A 20922-nucleotide genomic window follows, 5' to 3' on the forward strand; every position below is an offset into this window, starting at 1 on the left:
CACTGAAGGGAAGAACAGCAAGAACAGCAGCAGGATGAGAGAAATGGATGGTATCCTGTCACTAGTGGCTGAGCAAGGCGGATGGACAGACACATTGGCATACTGAAGAGATTTGATACATATGGTCTGTCTGCCTATCAGAGACCCCAAAATATAGGGAGCAGACATTTTAAATGAAGCAGAGAAAGAGGCTAGATTTGAAATAAGGCAGTGGGAAGATGATTTTGTGTTCCCAGTAGTAGTTGGATGTCCCACTAATCTTAGTCATACGTTATCCAGAGAAGGAATTAAGAGCCACTTACTCTAAAATAAATAAAGAGACAGCAGTAACCATTCAAAAGACTGATTCTGTAGCCTGAAGGCAGGGGCTCAATGCTGAGCAGGTATATATCTGCAGCTGAAAAGTTTATTTCTTAGAGAGAGTTTCTGCACAGCAATACAGAGAATGGCAGCACACCTCTGAGTATGGTGCCTGGTGATATTTTACTCCTCCTGTTCCTTACTGTGAAAGAGGTGGAACCAACCTGCTGCTTTTCTTCATACATAGCATGAACCCCATGGTTGCCTGAAAAACAAATCTGGAAAACACAGAAGTTGGCACTTGTTCCATCATGGCACAGCAGCACCTTCAGCACAAACAGCAGGTTCCTTACCCCAAACCTGCTCTTTGTGCTTATCCCAAGTGCTGACATTTTCCAGCATTGTCTCTGCTCTGAGCTCTCATCCACTGAGCACCTACACTGCTGAGGCCAAGCACTTGACCAAACTAAAGAAAACACCACAATCATGGGAAAAGTTAAGTCAATGAGTATTTGTGGTCCTCATTAGATTAGCAGTGTTCTGGGAGAGCATTATTAAGAATGTATGAGGATAAAGTTTAAGGACCCAAATTATTTTACAGCTAACATTTCTTAAAGTTTAAGTCTTCAATCACAGTGACTTTCAGCAAAACAAGCTTGTGAATATCTGTGTTACTTTGGAATAGACAATTTTTGTTTTTAAAACTGGGATCTGCTGAGGAATGTTGAGGAAATATCCAGTCCACAAATTAGACTTTGTTCCAGAAAAAGAACTGCTTGCCCCAAAAAAACAGTAGAGAGGAAACAGAAGCAGTATAGTATTGGTCAACCTAACATGAGCATTAAAATCTTCATTTCTGCAGATGGTATTTTGGACTGGACTGACTCTCCTAGTTTTCTGGAATCATATCCTTAGAGGCAAACAGATCTGTTTACACTCCTGTGACCCAGCTGGAAGCAGATAAGAAAACTCAGCTTAAACTAAAACCAGGAAGGTAAGAAGTATTCAAACTGTGCTAAGTGTGGCTGTGGCTTGCAGGATTTTAGCACAGCTGTAGCAAATAAGGACTTGGACCCACTCCATTAGACAAATTACATCTTACGATCCATTAACATGTCCTGGTGCTGTACACATAGGTCTGGAAACCCTTCAGCTAAGTGGTGCCACAGCAGGGTACTTTACTATCAGCAGCAACCACCCCCAGCTTCCTACACAGCATCCACCAGCTTCCCAGTTCCTTACCTCCATCCTCCACAGATTCATCACCTGCTCCTCAGCCAGAACCTCCGACTCAGCTCTACATCAGCATCTCAAGCTAAAGCAGCATCTGAGAGCAAGTTTCTCATTTTTGTTTGGGTCAAGGGAAGCTTTTGCACAGGGTGAGGCAACCACACAACCACCACCATTCTCATCCTGGACAGGGAAGCTGCTGGGGGCTGCCACACAGGATGAAGCTGCCCCTGCACTGATTTGTGTGCACACAGATGTCAGCTTGAAATCAATACAGACTTCTTAAAACAAAACCATGAAAAAATGAAGTTCTGCCATGTAATACTAGATAATTTTCTAATGAGCCCAGTAAAAAAACAAATCTTCCAGCATTTAAATTCCAAGAGTGGGAACTGCTGTAGTATTGATAGTTAGCATTAAGTTACCATATATTTAAAAGGCTCAGAAGCACGATAAAGGCATACATGACAGAGTTTATCTAGCAAGTTCCAGCCTTGATAAGCTCATATTATACTGAAAAAGCTAGTCATGTCCTGCCAACAGTATACTTCCAAGCACTTCTCTAGAGCACAGACCAAAAAGAGAAAAACAAATTAAAAGGAAACAAATTATTCCCACCATATGAAGATGTGCCATCTCAACAGGTAACCACATTGATCTACAACTTTGAAAAAGGCCAGATGAAGCAAGATGGTCCATGCAAACTGCATCTGTCTCCTGGAGTTCATACCCCTAAATCTACAGATGAAATAGTGGGAAAAGAAAATGAGCTAGAGCTCCCTACTTAAAATCATTATTAGGAGTTTAAATGGTCAAGTTATGTGCCTATTTTTATAGGTATCCTATCTTTACATTTATGAACTGCTCTTTCTTCAGCTAAGCTTTCCCACATGTGAAGTGTTTTGGATCAACAGCTATTGCAATACCTAAGTTTTCTTTGAAATGCCCTGACCAAGCTTCATATTGGGACCTTTCTTTGCAGGCATTGCATTTTTAACGGTATTGAGTTTTGGCAGATAAATCATCATTAAAAATGGTGACATCTACTCAAAATGCAAGTTATAAACAAAAATTTTAAAATTTAAGCCAACTGAAACCCATGCAGTTGAAAACAGCAATATTACTTTGGATGTATACTTTGTATATTGTTAAAATCTAAGGAGGTAGGAGGAGTAGAAGAGATGCCACCTTGTACAGGCTACGAGATCACTACTTGCAGCTGTGATTCTGTTTATTTTCATGAGCTACTCCTAATGATTAGGGATAGACTTGGCTTATGTGGATATGCATCCACAAGGCTGCTGATCCCAGGCTTGTGTGTGTATTTATAGGCAATCTATCCTCACATGTCCCTACTACTTACCCAAGTTTTAAGGACATAATGCTTTAAGAAGCCATATCAGGAGAGCCCTTCAACACATGAAGACAGGATAATTCAGGCTGTCTCTATTAAAAATGGATCAGACCTTACAGAGTCAGACAGGATTCCTATAGTCAAAGATATGGCCAGCAGATGGGATAAACCAGGCTCATCTATATGAAAGTCATATACACGAGGGGTCCTAACACCCAAGGCCCTGAGCTAGATCCAGGCTGGGGAGTTTGACCTCCCCACAGACACTGGACAGGAAGAAATATTACCTTGCTAGCACCAGTGCTGCCCATTAGGTCAGGCCTCTGATCACTTCACTTTTAGTTTCCCAGTGGCCTTCTTAAACAGCTCTGCAAACCAACCAAGGTGGGTTCAACAATGTATTGTGGATGGGAAGAGAGCAGGAAATTCTTAAAATGGTATTTTCACCACAAGCATAGAGAGATACCACAGCCTGAGTTTTACACAATCTGGAACAAGACTTTTTCTCCTCTGCTATTGAGAATTTATTCCTATCCCTCCTATATACTGCTATTCTCACCTGTACAGCATGGACTGTATTGTTACAAATATCTTTGGACAGTAGCCCCACAATGTAATTGAGATTTTTAAGGAAAGTTCCCCTACTGAGCAAGGAGCTGGCAAATTTTAGAATGGGTTGGAAACTCTTTTCACTCCTTTCATCTTCAAAGAACTAGTTCTCACTCCATTCTTAGCCTGATGTTCCTGCTTCTAATTTGCAGCTGAAGATGATTCTGGATGACCCAAAATGCTTGTCTATTTTATTGCCTTCTCCCCTTCCAGTTCTCTCTATTGTTCTAATGGGGAACAAAAAAAAAAAAAAGTCCCCTCCCTCCAAACTGCAGCTGATTTTGAAAGGGCTTAAGAGGGTGGTGTACACCACTAGGAAGTCATCACTGGTAATGAAAATTACCAGCAAAACCCTGTATTAGAGTGACCCTTCTTTGTATGACATCAGAGTCTGTCTGGAAAGTCCATCACTGAAAGTTCTCAGTCCCACCTCCCTCTCACACTACCAGTGGTGTTTGATAGGCACAGATATTCAGAAGGGTTCTGCTTTTTTTTTAATTGACATTAATACATTACTAACCAGTTGCAATGCTTCTCCAGGCCCAGAGAATTTGCAATACAGCTGCCTGCAGCACTGGAATAACTTTAGGCATAAAATACCACTGTCACCACATATTCACAGTGTGAATGATGCCAAAATTTTGCAGTGATAGTCAGCTTATTTAAAACCACTCACTTGGTAGTGAGCATTACTTCTGGTGAGCCATTGACACACAAACTTTGAGAGAGTATTTGCCAAGTAAAAATGCTGCAATAGATGCATGAGTAGTTTTCTGTCTTTGAATGTTTTATTATTGCAGATCCCACCTGCTCCTCCAGGCTACACTCATTGCAGTGGGGAGCCCTCAGCGGAAAGAGGCAGCTGGTTACTTGGTCCCAGCCTGGTACTGTAGGCACAATTCAAAGTCTGTATTAAATTCCTAATAGAGAACAAACTGTGCAAACTCCAACATACATGCTCTAAGCTAATATACTTAGTTCCTGGTAGGCTTAATCTGTGCACAGCATCCTTGTAGATTGGCTGCCTGAGCTTAACATACTTTCTGTGTTTGCACTCCTGTTTCCTGGAGCACATACTTAACTCTTATCTCCCTGGGATGCTCTGGGGACAACGCCTGGAACTGCTCCTAAAGTTGGTGCGTCATCACTAATATAATTTATTGTCTTTTCATAGGTATGGAGACAGCCACAGGGGATCCATAAGTCTGTGTCTGACTTCAGTATTGTCTTTTTTTTGCATGTGTAGCTTGTGTTGCCAAAAACAATGGCAAGAGACCAACCTCTTTCCAATCCCAGCCAACACATGGGTAATTTCAAACCGACTGCCAGCCCTGACTGACCAGATGTATTTTCAAGTCCTCCTAGTTCTGTCAGAAATTGTTTTAGATACGAGGAAAAATTCACTACATAGGAAAACTGCTACTTTAAGTTGAAGTAATTGTATTGATTCATTTACACCTACTGGTTTAGGGATATCAAGCTCATTAAAAGCATTTCTCACGGGGGCTTCCACCAACAGGGCACATATTGGAAAGTGTTTACTCTCTTGAGAAATCCTTGACTAAAAAAATACTACCAGAAACTGCAACATTTATCTGCACAGATCTGATTAAAATTCCAAGGTAGTGACCACATGCAATACTTTGATCTTGGACAGCAAAGATGACTCTCAGTGCACCCTGCAGTCTTACTAAAATTAATAGCTTCCTCAACAGCCTTACTGAGGTGGAAGGTGGCTACAATACTACTACAATACAACTCCACAGTCTTACATTTCAAACTGCATCTCAAACCACCCCGAGAGTCAGTACCAAAGAACACCAACCCCTGGCTTTCCCAAGAGACTTTTCATAGCAATACCATCATTACTCATTTTAATATTATAACAGTGAAGGCTTACAGAGATATGCACACACTCAGCAATCTTAATTCACTCTTAAGCAGCAGAGTTCACATGAAAAAGAAACAAGAAGAAAAACTTCCAGCCACAGTAAGAGCACCAAGTCTCCCCTTCCAAAAAGCAGCAGGAGCTAAATGCAACATTCATCTGCATAGCCATATCAGGACTTACTCTTTTTAATGATATTCCAGAGAATCCCTCTTTAAATTGCTCTAACAGCAGTTTCATCCCCAGATATATCCTCCACCATGCTTTTTCTCTGCCTCCTTACCAGCCTTTTAACTAATGCAGCAGTTATCTCTTAATTTATCACCTGTTAGTGGTTTGTCATTTATCACCTGGCCACCACCCCTCAGCTCATCAACAATACATAATAGAGAAAAAAAAGGTGGGGTGAGGAACTATGGATCCTTTTGAAAGGCCAGGGGATGGATGAGAGGCTTCCTGAAACAAATAATATAACATTCAGGAGGGACAGCTGGAGTCGCAGCTGTAGCTGTTGAATAGAAAACAACATTTGACTCACAGCACTTAGGAAAAAAATCACAATCTCAGGAAGTGTTTTATACATGCACAGCATTATTGTCTTATAAAAGTTTACACTTTTTTTTTTTTTTTAAGTTAAACTGAGCTCTGTTGGCATTTTTAGATGGCTTTAAAACTACCAGGTATTTTTGATGACATTCCTTTAGGATTTGCAATCCAGAAATAAATATCAGCTCTACTTATATCTCTCTTTGCACACAGCCCTTGTGGCACCTCTTTTTCTAGTAAAATAAGAAATCTGTAGCTGCACCTAGTATGAAAAATATATTTGGACTACAGCTGAAAGAAGTTTGTAAGGGTTTCTTTGTCTGTCTGGAAGAAAAGGAAATTCATCAAGCCTAAAACACATCAGTACTGATTATAGGTCACATGTTGGGTATGCACCTGGGTGTACATCACTGCTGCAAAAGACTCCTGAGAAAACCTCAAAAAGCTTGCAAAGTGAGATTATAGCTCCTGAGCAGGCTTAACAGGGATGTGGCCCTCACAGATGTGGCTGTTTGTTCCTATGTTGCCCAGTTCCTGGTTTTGCAGGGCAGCTTTTAACTTTATGGTGTGCCCTCTCCTGTCCCTCTCCCTCCAGTGGGGCTCAAGAATGGTGGTTGTGCAAGGGCTGTGGGACAGCCTGAGCCTTAGAAAAACTTCCAGCACGTTGTTTGAAGCAGCTGCTCAATGTGAGAAGTACCTTCCCTGTTTGCCCTCTGGATATTTGATGGCCCTCCAGTTAAATTATCCATCCCAACTAAAACCCATGTCCCACTTCCTCTCTGCTGCCCAGGGAAGTAGTGGATTCTCTGTCCCTGGAGATATTTAAAAAGAGACTGGATGTGGCACTCAGTGCCATGGTCTGATAACTGCAGCAGTAGTGGATCAAGGGTTGGACTTGATGATCTCTGAGGTCCCTTCCAACCCAGTCAATTCTATGATTCTATGATTCTCTCCCCTCTTTAGGCTTGACAATGAAATGTAACTGTACAAGATGTATAGCCCAGCATCCTAATTACAGCAGCAATGAAACCAGCTGCTTATTACCAGCACTCCTTTTCTGAAAGGAGATAATCAAGATACAGTGCCAGGCTAAAAAATGGTTGTCCAAGAAAGATTTCAGTGTCTGTCTTGGCACCCACAGTGTCCTCCTTGGGTCCAAGTTAAGGAATTGTAAAGAGCCTTTGAAGTAGACTCAGCGTGTCATCTGTATATATTTGCAGCTGCTTTACTATTAGCCTGGCCAGAGCAGATAAATGATCCTATGTGTCTGTCCTGTATTTGTTGATATTAGCCTTCTTTCTTGGAAGCACCCTTTGTACACAGTCCAATCCTTGTCTGCCTGTGCATACCATCACTTCTTGCATATTCCTAAGAAGTGCCACACCACAAACTTGCAGAGGACTTCCAGAAATACTTCTAAGAAAATGCTTTCTTCAACAGGACAGCTGGAACAAGTTATTTGGTCAGCTGTAATTCCTGTTCATCCTAGAAAGGCAGCATCAACCTAAGGTGAGCACAGGCTCTTGCATGGAGGAGGTTGGCTAGAGGTCATTCCTTTGGCCTGAAGGGTTTTCCTTCAGCATATTCCTTTAGCATTAGCCATAAAATGCCTGCTGCCGCCACTCAGCCACTACATTGTTCCTGCAAGTCATTTTGCTTCCCTGCCATCTCTCACTGCCCACCAGGTCCAAATCCATGAAGGTATTTTTGTGCCTATTTTTAACTGAAGAGGAGGCAGGTGTCTAAATACTGCTGGCTCTTAGGCATTTGACAAGTCTTGCCTCCCCCAGGCAGCCTTGCTCAGGGACAGCATGAAATAGCATTCAGGCTAGCAGGTATGGTAAGATGCTGTCAGTTCAGCTTTTCTAAAAGCTCCATAAAAACATTCAGAGTATTCAACCACCCACGTTGGCTCAAATTATGAGTTTCTGCCTTGCTGTGTAGCCTTCAAATTTATTTAAATAGAGCTCTTTTTACCTGAGGATACTGTTGCTTCTCATTCTCTAGATAAAAGGCAGAACTGCCCCAGCTGTGCACTGCAGAGCAAAGACTGCAGCAAGGAAAGGTTTAGCCACGTTAAAGAGGACAGGTAAAAAAAGGTTTAGGTCTGACTCTGCCCTTCCACCAACTTTGTATCAATAGCATTTTCATTTGTTCAGTGGCATTACGACACTGTAAAAATTAGCATCCAGATATATATTTTTTTTTCTATATCTGATTATCAAATCACAACTGGCATTTCTCAAATTCAAAGATAACTAAAGTACAATCTTAAGATCTGTGCCTGCTTTTCAAACAAGCTGGTGATAGCAGATTCCTCATTTCTACCTTTTTTTGTAACCCATTTCCTGCCAATTTCATATCTGAGATTGGATATAGCAGCCTTCGTGTTGCTAAGATATGGGTTATACATTTAAAAAATTACATCCAGTAAAATTTAGAAAAGGAAATTAAATAGGGTTATTTCTGATGATCTTGGCTTTTACTAAGTTTGTTCCTATGAAATCTCAATTCTGAGACAAAACTGACTTTACTTCTTCAGTGCCACAAGCTCTTGTAAAAGGACAACCCAAAACACAGGCTTACACTTGAAAAAATACAGTTTCACTTTCATTACTACCTTTATAACACTCAGCAATATCTGTTTGTTTGAAAAGCTGTGCTGTAGTGCTTAAAGCATCTACATAAGTGCCCACAGAAGCCAGGCAGGGTATTCTGCTCCGCCAGTGCCAGGGGCTGTCACACAGCACATTAGAAGTCTGGATAAGAAAGAATTTTCTGAGTAATTCAAATGTTGTGCAAATGAAGTTAGCAGTTTGGATACATGTACAAAAACAAAGACTGGTGATTACAAAGCTAGAAAGAATTTGGACTACATTTACATCTGGAAGGTAAAATGTTCTCAGAGGAAGAAAAAAAATCGTTTTCCAGATTTTCTTTTTTGTTGTAGTGGTCTTGGTGGTGGTGGTTGCTTTCTTGTGGCAGGATAACAGTGAAGATTTCTGTGCTCTTATTCTGTGGTGTGATTTGATGAGGCAGCTGGTGGTACCCCATGCTGGAGCAACAGCTGGGAATGGTCATGTAATTTTTCTGGAGAGTACAACAGAAGCCAGAAATCTGTGTCTATCAGCTAGCAGTCACCTTCCTTTTAATTATTTTCAGATGCAGTGTCTAAATACATACCGAAATGACAGCAGTGCCACACTGAAATAAAGCTTCCTCAGACCCCAAGTAGAGATCAATTGCTTTTGAGCCCACTGACCTTTGTAGAGAGGAATTCCCAATCATGCCCAAATTTTTTTCGGAGCACATATTCAATATCAAATGATAGTCTTAGCACAGTGTGCATTTAAAACCTTGCAGTATAAGACCTTACACCCACAGCTAAATTCTGCTTTATTCAGGAGCAGTCCCACTGAAGTAAGATTAACTAAAGCTAAAAAGAAAATACCCATCTAATCCCATGCAGCTGTCCAGACCCCTTGGAAATCAAATAAAATATAGCTGGAGGTGGTGGTTCACCCTTCCTTTTGGGCACCTGTCTTGTGGTGGGTGATGTGCCCTCTGTGTTGCTGATTACCAGAGGAGCTTAGTGACAAGCACCATTTCTTTCCAATGGGAAAGTGAAGTAAACTTTATCCTAAGTGTCTACAGCTTTGCAGACCTTTCACTGAAGTGAAGAAGGGAAGAAAATCTGCAAAATGTCAAACCAAAGGTCCTTCTAGTCCATACCCTGCCTGTCACTGTGATCAAGAGCAGATGCTCAGGGAATAGGCATCTATGAAAACTCTTTGTGTCAATGTCCCAGTTCTCATCCATTTTTAGGGCAGGGACTTTCTGGAGAGACTGTAGTTTCTGTGTATTTAGTACTCTCTCTGCTTCTATTACTCTTCCATTAAATTCTCTAGTCTGACATTGAACTCATGGAAAGCTTTAGCACCCACACTGTCCTTTGGCAAGGAGACCTGCAGGTTGACTGCCTGAGATGTTTTGTTTTGGAGCCCTACTATTGTATTAGCTTTGTCTGATGCTTCCCACCTCTTCTATTGGAATAGAGTAAAAAATCTACTCCTTCTCTCCATATTACTCAAGATGTTTTGTAAATCCATCACCTCCTCCTCTATTACCTCCTTTCAAAATGAAAAATTCCCAGCTTAGTCATCCTTCATACAGAGTCATTCTGTACCTTTGATCATCTTTGTTGCCCATTTCTGAACTTCTTCCATCTGTCCTGTGTATTTCTTGAAACAAGAGGATTAGAACCATCTAAGCTCACAGACAAGCTCACACCTAACATCACAAATTTGTTGCAGTACCACTTGCTCAGGATCAAAACACCTGTCAGTGCAGTGATAAGCAGGCTGCAGCTGAAGAGCCTGAGCAGAGTTACAGAGACTACAGCCTCTGAAATAACTTGAACAGACTCAGTGAGGTCTTCCCATCTCATCTGCTTCTACTGCAGCTGGCACATATCAGAGGCAGTAAGTCACACCTCAGTGTGACAGAATCATTTCAGATCAAAGAACTTCCATACAGGCACCAACAGTGATGTTCCCTGAGTTTGGACCTTCCTGAGATGCAGAGCAGGCATGGCTCTTGCTGCCTTCCTCATGTTTTTCCTGCATTCCTTTGGTGTGTTAACTATAGCATTAGTGTTGTCCCAAGTCTGGGTTCTTCACCTGGTTTACAAAGAGCTAATCAACACACTGAGTTGAGATATTTGTCTTTATTTCTAGGTAGCAAAGTAGGGTGCTGGGCATGTAACATCAGCCAGCCTACCTTTTGAAAGACAAGTTGGGTCTTGTACAGACAACAGTAGCAAAACAGAACCACAGAGAAATACATGATTGGTTATCAATGATTCATCTGCCACTCCTAACTATACACGTCCATCTAAGCTCATGTTTAAAACATTTAGGGTGGTTACCTGATTTACATGCTCATTATTCACTGTGGGGTGTGGTTTTTAACATTACAATTAGCTAAGATAAATAGAGTTTATGTCTTTGTCTTGTCAGCTATCCTTAAGTTCTTAGCCAATCTTGCTCAGTTTTTCATCCTGTTATGGTTCTGCTTATAGGTAACAGATAACTATGAAATACAAACTTGGGCATCCAGCCATAGGGACCCTCCATTCTCTTTGAAATGGTTTTCAAAAGAGAGATCATCACGGTCATCCACTTTGTAAATCTTTAATTCTTGCCTGTTGATATCATTAGAAGGCTGGAGAAGGGGCCAAGCTTCCCAGTTCTTCTGTCACAAGGAAACCCTCACTTGCCAAGCAGAAGAAATGAAAACATGAAGAACTTTTTCCCTAGGATCCCTGCCTAGACACGTTCACACAGAGAGGGCAACTGTACCCAAAAGATTCCACCACCTAACACTGGAAGCAAGGTTGTCTTGTAAATGATCAACATGTAGAGCTTGTGGGGAGTCCATTCAGACAATATTTCCCTTTAATTTAATGACAGACACCACCATGACAAATCTGGAGGACCTATGCAAGTCCAGGGCCCTCTCAATATGACAGAGTCCCTGCACATGGGACCTAAGGATGGTCTGTACCTGCCTGCCTACAGACCAGGAGCAGGAAGAAGTGAGAGAGTGGGCTGTCACTCAAGTAGGACAGTGGGCAACTTTAACCCAGATGTCCTCAGAAGTTCTATTCAAAGCCATGTGTGTTGCAATGACCCAAAAGCTTTAAATACGAGTCTTAAGAGGAGCACTCTGGGAGGCTTTCCTTTGCATTTTTTGGTGTGCTTCACTGCTATGCCTACTAGGTGAATATTATTTCAGCAATGAACAGACATTCCCTTTCTGCTCACCACAAATACATTATTACCTCAACCAAAATCTTCTTTGAAAGAAAGCAAGCCAGTATTTTTTATGCTTCCAGATAGAAAACTGAAAAAACACACACAAGAACACTAATACTGTGGAAAGGGGGGGGGGGGGGGAAGGAGGAAGGAGGAAGAAGGAATAAAGCAGAAAAAAAGAAACTAAAAATAAAAGAGGAAAAAAAAGTTTAAAGGAAAAAATCAAACAGAGAAAAGAAAAAAGAGGAAAAAGACAAGGATTCAAGTTCAAAGCAACTGGCTATGCACCTTTAGGTATCTGCTTTAGAAATATACTAGAGTTAGAGAGTTATAAAGCTATGGTACTTTCATTCACTGTATTGCAAAGTAAAACAGCTCAACCCAAGTCATTTGGATTCTTGGTAGCCAGGTGAAGCACCTGAAGAACCTGAAGAACCTTTCTTGGAAGGTGCTGACACCCTATCTCTGCTCATGGTGTAGTGGTCAAATAACTGGGCTGAAGGAAACAAGACTGGTCATCCACCCCAGGAATAAGGCCAAGGAATTTTGGATTGTATTGGCTGAGGATCCGTTTTCCTTTGGGTTATGGCTTTCTCAGCATCTTAAGGGTAATACAAACCTTTTCAAACAGTAGAAGACTCAGTTAAAAGTATGTGATAGAAAGTGGTCAGACTCCAAGGTTAGAAAAACACATTTCAAAAGCACAGCATTATTTTTATTGTTGTTGTTGTTTTTATTATTTACTATTATAGAGTATCAGCCAACAAAAATATTTTTGTCTTCAGAAAAATCTGAAATCCCCAGTAGGGTGGGACTCAGATGACATTCCTAGTGGTTTACTGTTTTGTTTGGAGCACCATGTGGTTCACAACTAAAAGGCAGAGATGCTACTGAAGAACTGCAGTCACCTCAGAGAAATACAGGGCCTAGAGCATCTCAGTTCACCTGGAACAAAGGCAAACAAAGGAAAGGGGAAGAGATTTACCTTGGGGTATTGGTGCAATGCCATCGTTACTTGTTAAGCTCACTTTGTACTGAAGCCTTTGCACAATTGGTAACAAGCAGCATTTAATACGGCCAGGCAGCTGCATGACTGTTTTCTGTCAAAGAAATAAAATATTGGGACTTTTTTGTCACATTTCTGCAATGAAATCTTACTTTCACTGCTCCAAAGACAGAAAAAAAATGTATTTTTGATCTTTCAGGAAAACTGCAGTGATAAGCAAGTGCCTGTTTGAGGAAGGGAAAATCAAACTGATTGCATAAAGCTTTCACTCTTTTCATCACACACATATGGTGCTTCTTCCCTCAGAGTCTGGTGGGCTGCCAAGAGCCCTGAAATCTCTGAGCCTGGATGCAGGAGGCTCAGTGAATCACAAGGAAACAACTGAGAAAAAAAAGAAAGCTGCGGCGATTGTTTCATGAGTCAAGAAAGATACAAACATGGGCTTCCCAATGGGTCCTTTTCCTCCTGCACTGCTGGCTGTGCAGTCTGTCACCCAGAGGCTTAATCTTTTGAAATCTGGGCTCCCACAGCACTAGAACCTGTTTGCATTTTCACATTTTGGAGGCAATAATGAACAAACATGAGGCTAGAGAGTCATCAAGTGCTTGAAGTCCAGTAATGTGATCCAGTAATGTCATCTGGCTCTTTTATAATGAGATTTCATACCTTTACACCCCCCTGTGAGAGATATGACAGCCTGTCCTCTGACAGCTTTTCCTCTATCGAGAAAAATACATTGTAAACCTATGGTTTAATCAGTATAAAACACAAACAAATGAGACACTTTTTGCTGTTAAAGTAACATTAAAAAGAGAGTCAAGAGGGTTTTTTTCCCCCTTTCTCATTTATGTGAAGTGAGTAATGAATCGATTCATAGTCTGAAGAGACCAAAACATGTCCTCTGAGGAATTAAATGTCTTTGAAAAGCTTCAGTGAGGCATTGAGGAATCTTCTGTTTCTGTTAAAGTCTATGGAAAATTTGCACTTGACTTCAAAATGAAGCAGAACTTGCTCCTTAGAGTATAAATCACAGAAATCTGGAGAAGACTAAGGATTAATGGGGAAAGAGCGTGAGTACTAAGAAAACAAACTAAGAATATTATTAGTTTATTTTTAGCTTCTTTTTATTACAAGTCCATTAAGCAAGCAGAGTAAAATGTCATATACTGGAGCCAGAGCAAAGTCAACCAATGAAGCATGTGGAATTTTAATCTTGCATCAGCTCTGATGATAAATGCTGATAATCATCATGCTTACAGGTCATTTTTGTTTCAACACAGAAAGGCAAAGTGCACAGCTGATTCTCTCTCATCCACTACCAGACCAGCCATTTAAGTTGGATAGAGAATCACAATATTCTCTGTGCCACAATGACAAAACAACTTTTTCCTTTCTCAGTATTGGGCAAGTACAGCCCAGCTAATCGGTGTCATCTGTCGTCTCATAGAGAGCTTGGCAACTGCACAGCTTCAAGCAGTATGTGAAGTAAGCACCACCATCCACATTTCACAGAGAAGGAAATGGAGGCAAAGACATCAAGAGTCTGCTCCTAAATTACTCAACATCTCAGTGTCAAGTGCACCACTGGGGACATGGTAAGGACCCCCAAGGCCAGAACCAGCCCTCCTGCTGCTTTTCCAGGAATCCCCTTTCCACACAAGCCAGCTGGCAAAGACACCAAGGCAGCAGAGCTGCAAATAATAAACAAACCATTAAAGATGGGACCAGGCTTCCAATGGCAAGTACCTCAAAGGTTTCAGCTCCTGTCAACAAAGCATATATCCCAACAGGCTTTACTGTCACTGATAACAAAATATTACTGTGCCTGGCTCCCCCTGGAAAAAAGAGCATGTCGAAGTTATGAGTTCATGGTCAGTGATGACCAACTTTGTCATGCCTGATCCCTTCCTCCTCATATCCCAGTCCTACTTCTCCTTCTCCTGCTGCTCTCTGGAGAATCATGGGCCATGTGACAGCAGCTGTGGGGGAGAGAGGGAGAGCTCAGGCCCTGATATGTTGTTACCCATCACCTGTTGCTGGCTCTGTGCTATCAAGATGGAGTTTAATGAAACACAGTTGGGAGCATTGAAAATAAAATAAAGGATGTTACTTAACTTCATCGAACCTCTCTAACTTGCCATCGCATTTATGTCTTGAAAGTCTACAACAGAAAGTTTTAACACTGAGCTGTAAGGTAATGTCTCAGCCTTGGGATCACAGAAGTAGTTTCTTGGTTTGCATAGGATACTTTTGTTTCTGAGGTTTTTTTGGTTGGTTGGATTTTATGTTGTGGGCGGTGGTTTGTGGTTTTTTAGAATAGTGGTCATGGTGCCTGAGCCCTGCAAATACACACTTGCTCAGATTTCTTATCACCCTGTGATACTGTCAGGCTCTACCATTGTTATACAAAGTATATGAATGATAAGTCAAACAATTCAATTTAAATCTATTATCATTAAAATTGTGTGTTCAGAGAAGCAGAAATCAGGCCTTCTATTTATATTTTTTACTTCATTTGGTGCACAAGAACCCATATGCAGGGCTTACATAGATATGAAGTAGATAACATCAATAATTTAATTCCACCTCCTTCCAAAAAGTGACCTCATTTACCTCTCTTTCCTCCTTATCTGGGAAAACAACCAATCCAAACTGGAAAAGCATTTTAACAAACACTGACTCCACATGGAAAAACTAAGCTGCATTCTCATACCCAAGGGCCAGGGAAAGCTTCATATCCTAGAGGCTGAGAAACCTCAGACAAAGGGAGAAAGTCAAAGGTTTGACTCCACTCCCAGTCAAGCAGCACCACCTCTTCTGAGATAGGATATCTCTGGTTTGGGATCAATCCTTGCCACATGGGATAAACAACAGAGGTCAGGCTCTTGGAAACATGTCCTAAGCCATGTTCACCTTGGGGGGAAAAACAGAGCCTAAACATTGTCTTGGGTGGCTTGAGACAAAGCATTTCTGCAGTCAGTGGAAACAGTCCTGCTGATCTTAGTGCTCCTTGGGCTGCTATTCCATGTAAAGCATGGAGAACTTTGCCATGATTGTTTCTTGGGAAGTGGGATGTGGTATTTTGCATCAACTTCTGGTTTAAGCTAGACCCCATGCAGAACATGTTGCAATAGTTACCTAATATTTACTGGGAGTGAATCACAGCAGGTAGTGTTGCCTTGGAGAGAACATGCAAAGATGTAGACCAGTTTTTCTACTACACAGCTGTCACAGAGTAATGAGGAGTCCAGTGAGGCGTGGAAGAAATACACTGACTTTGTATGGTATGACTTTGTGTCAGTCACCTGCACCTCCTTCTTCTGGGCTGAGTTACCAGGAGGCTGGACCTTCAACATCCACCTGGCCATCATTATATGCCAACCACATTTGAACTTATGGCATCCTGCATGAAAATACAAGTGATGAGCCACCCAAACAACCAAATAATCTTTTTCCTCCAAATATCAGATAGACAAACCCAACACTGTCATTTCCAAGTGTGCCTCATACAGGTAGCACCTTTCTTTTTATGTGCCTTGTCTTGTTCTTACATTTTTGTTATCCAGTGGTATTCAGGTCTTTTAAAAGCCTGTTTCTGCCTCCATCACCACAGACCAATAACTTCCTCACACAAATAGGTCTGTGGCAACAGCAGACTCTGCAGTTCTGCACACCTGCATAAATATTTGCACTGTCAAACCCTTCTGCTGTAAATCTCTTGGGTGTGATATGTTAAAATTCATTCCAGCTTCACCAAGGTGTTCAGAAATTATTCCATTTGAATTAATGGTTTCACATGAAAACAGTGGTGACACTACAGCAAATTCGGGCCCTGACTTTGTGTATCTATAATACTTTGTGTCCATGCGCAATGTAACTAAAATTAAGAGATAAGGAGTATAGAGGACTCCAGTTTCATACAATTTCCTCCTTCAGGTTCATGAAAATTCTTGTATGTCATTACTGGAGTTGTTCAACTAAGACTAACATGAATGTTAGTCTAACAGAAGACATAGTTTTCAACTAGGTGTCTCCTAAAGGATGAAAAAACCCAAAGTTGTAATGTAAGCAAAAATAAGGAACAGCCCTGAGGTTTTACAGGAAGAAAAACAGTCTAGAAGAGGAGAGAGAACAAGTCTTGCCTGCTAGTGATAACAGTTTTAAACAAGCTGCAGCATCAGATCTGGGGAATCTCTTGGCCCCTTATTTCATTACTAATCGTGTTTTGAAACAACCATTTATAGAAGAGATCCACATTGTACATTGTCAATTACTAACATATGTCCCACACTTGGCAAACAAGGCAACTCAGGAATGACATTTTCTGAATAATCAACACCATCACTAAAAAGTGCCTGCAGCTCTGCTTTGGGCTTAATAATTTATTTTTTTTTCCCCCCCCAAAGAAGATAGTTTTCTCACAATAGTACAAAATAGAACATACTAAGCTTTAAGGATGGCTGAGAACATCGTGTCCTGGAGAAGCAGTGACAGGGCTATGGGAATGTGTCTTGGACCTTAGGACAAGCAGCTGTGTGTATACCAGCCACAGACCTGGCTCTACACAAACAGGCCTCAGGAAGTTGCTACATACTCATAATTCACTAAAAAGGAGCATTTTGGCAAACTGAGTCTGAGACTTTCAAAGATCTGGGAGTCAATCACAAAGCACTCAGCAAGATGAAATCCTCAGAGGTAGTAGCAAAACCTGCAGGGACTAAGGGTTTCATAGGGTGTAGAAATGGCCAGTTTATTGCAGTAGTACGTATGGTCCACTAAAGAACCTCAAAGGGACAGATGTGTTGCATATGTGCATGGCATGTGTTTGAGGTGGGAAAGAGGTGAGGAAAAAAATTCAGATTTCTGCCTTGCTTTTCTGTCAATCTATGTAACTGTCATTGATGAGAAGATGAACATGAGTGTGAAAAATGTAGCCCATCCATAATCAAAGCCCTGATTTCAAGCTGAGTTGTTGGAGCATCTGGGGCAGTTGTTTTGAGCAGGAACATAACTACACCTACTTTATGTGATTCCTGTTTGACCTTACCAGGCATTTCACTGATAATTCCTTTTTCAGAACCCAGCAGGAGGGCCAAATATCTGGTATGTGCCATACTGTGAAGCTGTGCTATGAGAAAGCGAATAGTTTGGAGATGGGGTTGGCACTGTGGGAGTAGCATGGCACTCATGGGGAGGGAAAGCAAGTGTTTGGGAAACAGTGGATACAGGCTTAATGATGAGCATTTACCTGAAGTGCTAAAGGTTGTGGTTAGGCTTTACCTCATGTAACCTGAAGCTTCCAAAGTTTTGATGTTTAGTCCACATTCAATGTTCAGGTTCTCTCTATAGAAACTCCTAGAACACGGTTCAGCTTTAACTATCAGACTGTACAGGTCTCTCCAGGGACTCTAAAGAAACTCTGTGAAATGTCTTTGGGTGCTGTGTCCTGCATGTGCTAAAAGGCAGGTATTGTCTGTCTTTCCTTTGTCTCATGCTCTCTCATCCTTTCAGGGAACATCCTCCTTTGGGGAAGTTCTATGTTTATTAGACACTTTCCTGAGCCAGCCTTAGTCTTTTGATGGGTTGGCTGCCTGTTGAATTTTTTAATTAATTTTCTGAAGTCGGGTCCTATGAGCTTATGCATGATAAGCAGCAGGAGCTGACAGATAGGAAACAGCAAGGGAAACGGGAGATGATGGGGTATGAGGGGGGAGGGACTCTTCTCCAGCAGCAATGGGATACAAAATTGGCTCACTGCTTCCCATGGGGCTATAGCCCCAAGGAATGTCACCTGTGTTCAAGACAACAAATGACATGAATTCCAGCAACTAGTAATGAAAGACCCTCAAAGTGAAGTTCAGATGCTTTCATCCTCTATTTAGCCCTCTAAATGAACACTTGCTTTGAGGATATAAGCCAGAGATTTTATTAATAAAATACAAGGTTGCCAGGTCCCTCAGCAGTCACCTCCATGGAGAGGAAGAAGCCAAGCAGCAGCAACTCTCCATGCCATGAGGGAAGCCTTGCCCTCAGCTGCCACATGTACCACTGCCCTTTTCTGGCTTTGTGTAAGTTGACTCATTCTTTCTCTCACATCCTTCTTGTCATTTCAGAGACACTTGTTTTAGGTTGAGATTTTTTTTCAGATGTACATGAGCAATACTTACCCTGAGATGAGACTCAACCATCAAGTCCTCGCTCAGTGAGAGTGATGCCATGGCTGAGCAAGTCACAGCACTGAACCAGTGGCTTTTCTGGATGAAATGTAATAATCTTACCTCTTAAAAAGCAATTTTTTCCTACTGGATTGCACCCTGTGTAGGCACTGGGCACACACTATGATGGGGATCATGGGCTGACATTCCCACACAGACCTTGAGCCCATGTCCATAGAACAAGATGTTTTGTCAGTGTGGGTGTTCTTCCTTAAAATCTACTGAGAACAAATTTCAGGTGTCTAAACTTAAAGATCAGTATTCAAACATTCTGCAGGCTGTATGTGGCAACTGCTGAACAGCCAGACTGCTTTTACATCTTGCTTCAGGAAGGTGCACTATAACACAAATCCACTAAGAAGTGCAGAAAAACAGAGATTATCTGCAGGTCACTCTTAAGGCATCATTAGGTTGGTCTGGCAGTGGGGTTTTTTGTTTGTTTTTATCTGTTTGTTTCTTGAAATATATTGATTCTTAGGCATTAATAATAATCACTCTCATTTGAAACACCTACGAGCTCTTCAGTGTATGAATATCTTCCACATTTCACTTTCCTTTATTTTCAGTTAATTCCTAACCCCCCTGTATGAACTATGAAAAGATCTAACAGCCTTAAAAGCTTAGGTCTGAAAAGAGATAAAAGTCATTTAGCAACATGCTATTTATATCAGCCTAATGGACTGCAAGCCTGCAGTGTTTCATGTGTCATGTTTGTCCATAAATAATTTCCAGAGAGAAAAAGCATATTTCCCAGAAAACTTCACTATTTACAAATAACTTCAATTCTTATATGTTTAAATAAAATTAACACTCCCCTTTTTAAAGCCTCTAGATTAGGGTTCCATTTTGTATGAAGTGAGTGTGCTTCTACCACGGGTTAGTGAATCATAGCATCACAGAATGGGTAGGGTTGGAAGGGATCTTAAAGATCATCTAATTCAAACCCACCTGCTTGGGCAGGGACACTTCCCACTAGATCAGGTTGCTCAAAGCCCCATCCAACCTGACCTTGAACCTGGTCATGTGTGGACTGCCAACAGCTTGAAAGGTATTGCACTAGTGGGCCTTGATCAAAGTACCACAAAGTGAAGCCCTGCTGTCATCTACTTAGCTAAATATGTTGAGATCATTACACCCAACCAGCCTTTTAAATCACTCATTTCCTTGTTTTATCAAGATTCTCAGTAGTTCAAAACCAGAAAGATCCAATTTATTCTGTGGTGTTTTCAACCGGTTTCTCTCCATTTCCTGTTCCCTAGCTCCTCCTTTGAGCTTTTATTTCTCCTCTCTGGAAGGACACTGTTCCCACCACTGCTGTAGGTGTAGCTCTTCACATTTAAATCTATTCTCCTCATAAAACTTGCATATAAATGTCAGGGAAAAAAAAAACAACTAAAGGGTGGAAAACCTGGTTCTGTGCATGGCATCAAAGTGCTTTGAGAACAAAGCTTTAAAACAACCCCCAATAATTCACCTGTGACCATTTTTCTAAGTTCTTATACACACTGGTGTGAAATGACTTTATTTTAGTGTGTTACACTTAACACTTCAACTCTGGCCTTTGGTATTAATGGGAATGTCCTTCAACTATAGCTGCTTTTTGCTCCTTTTCTTTGATTCATTAGTTGTTTACTGCAGGCTATTAACAACCCTAGAAGTAGCTTTAATCCACAGCCAGAGTCTTTAAATATAATACATCATCAACAGGTAATTATTCACTTTGAACTCCTTCCTCCTTTTATTTTTTAGCCCTGTGAGGTGATATCAGGGGCTTTAAAGTATGGTAACAGAGTACTTCCATCAAAGCACCAAAATTAGTAATCTAAACATCAAGAAGTTAATTTGCCTAACTTTAAACACAAAGATGGCTAGTCTTTCTTTTTTCTTTCTTTTTTTCTTTTTTCTTTTTCATTTTTTCTTTCTCTTTGTCTTTCCTTTTCTTTTTCTTTTCCTTTTTC

The sequence above is a fragment of the Calypte anna genome, chromosome 2 (assembly GCF_003957555.1).
Source record: "Calypte anna isolate BGI_N300 chromosome 2, bCalAnn1_v1.p, whole genome shotgun sequence".
NCBI classification, from domain to species: domain Eukaryota; kingdom Metazoa; phylum Chordata; class Aves; order Apodiformes; family Trochilidae; genus Calypte; species Calypte anna.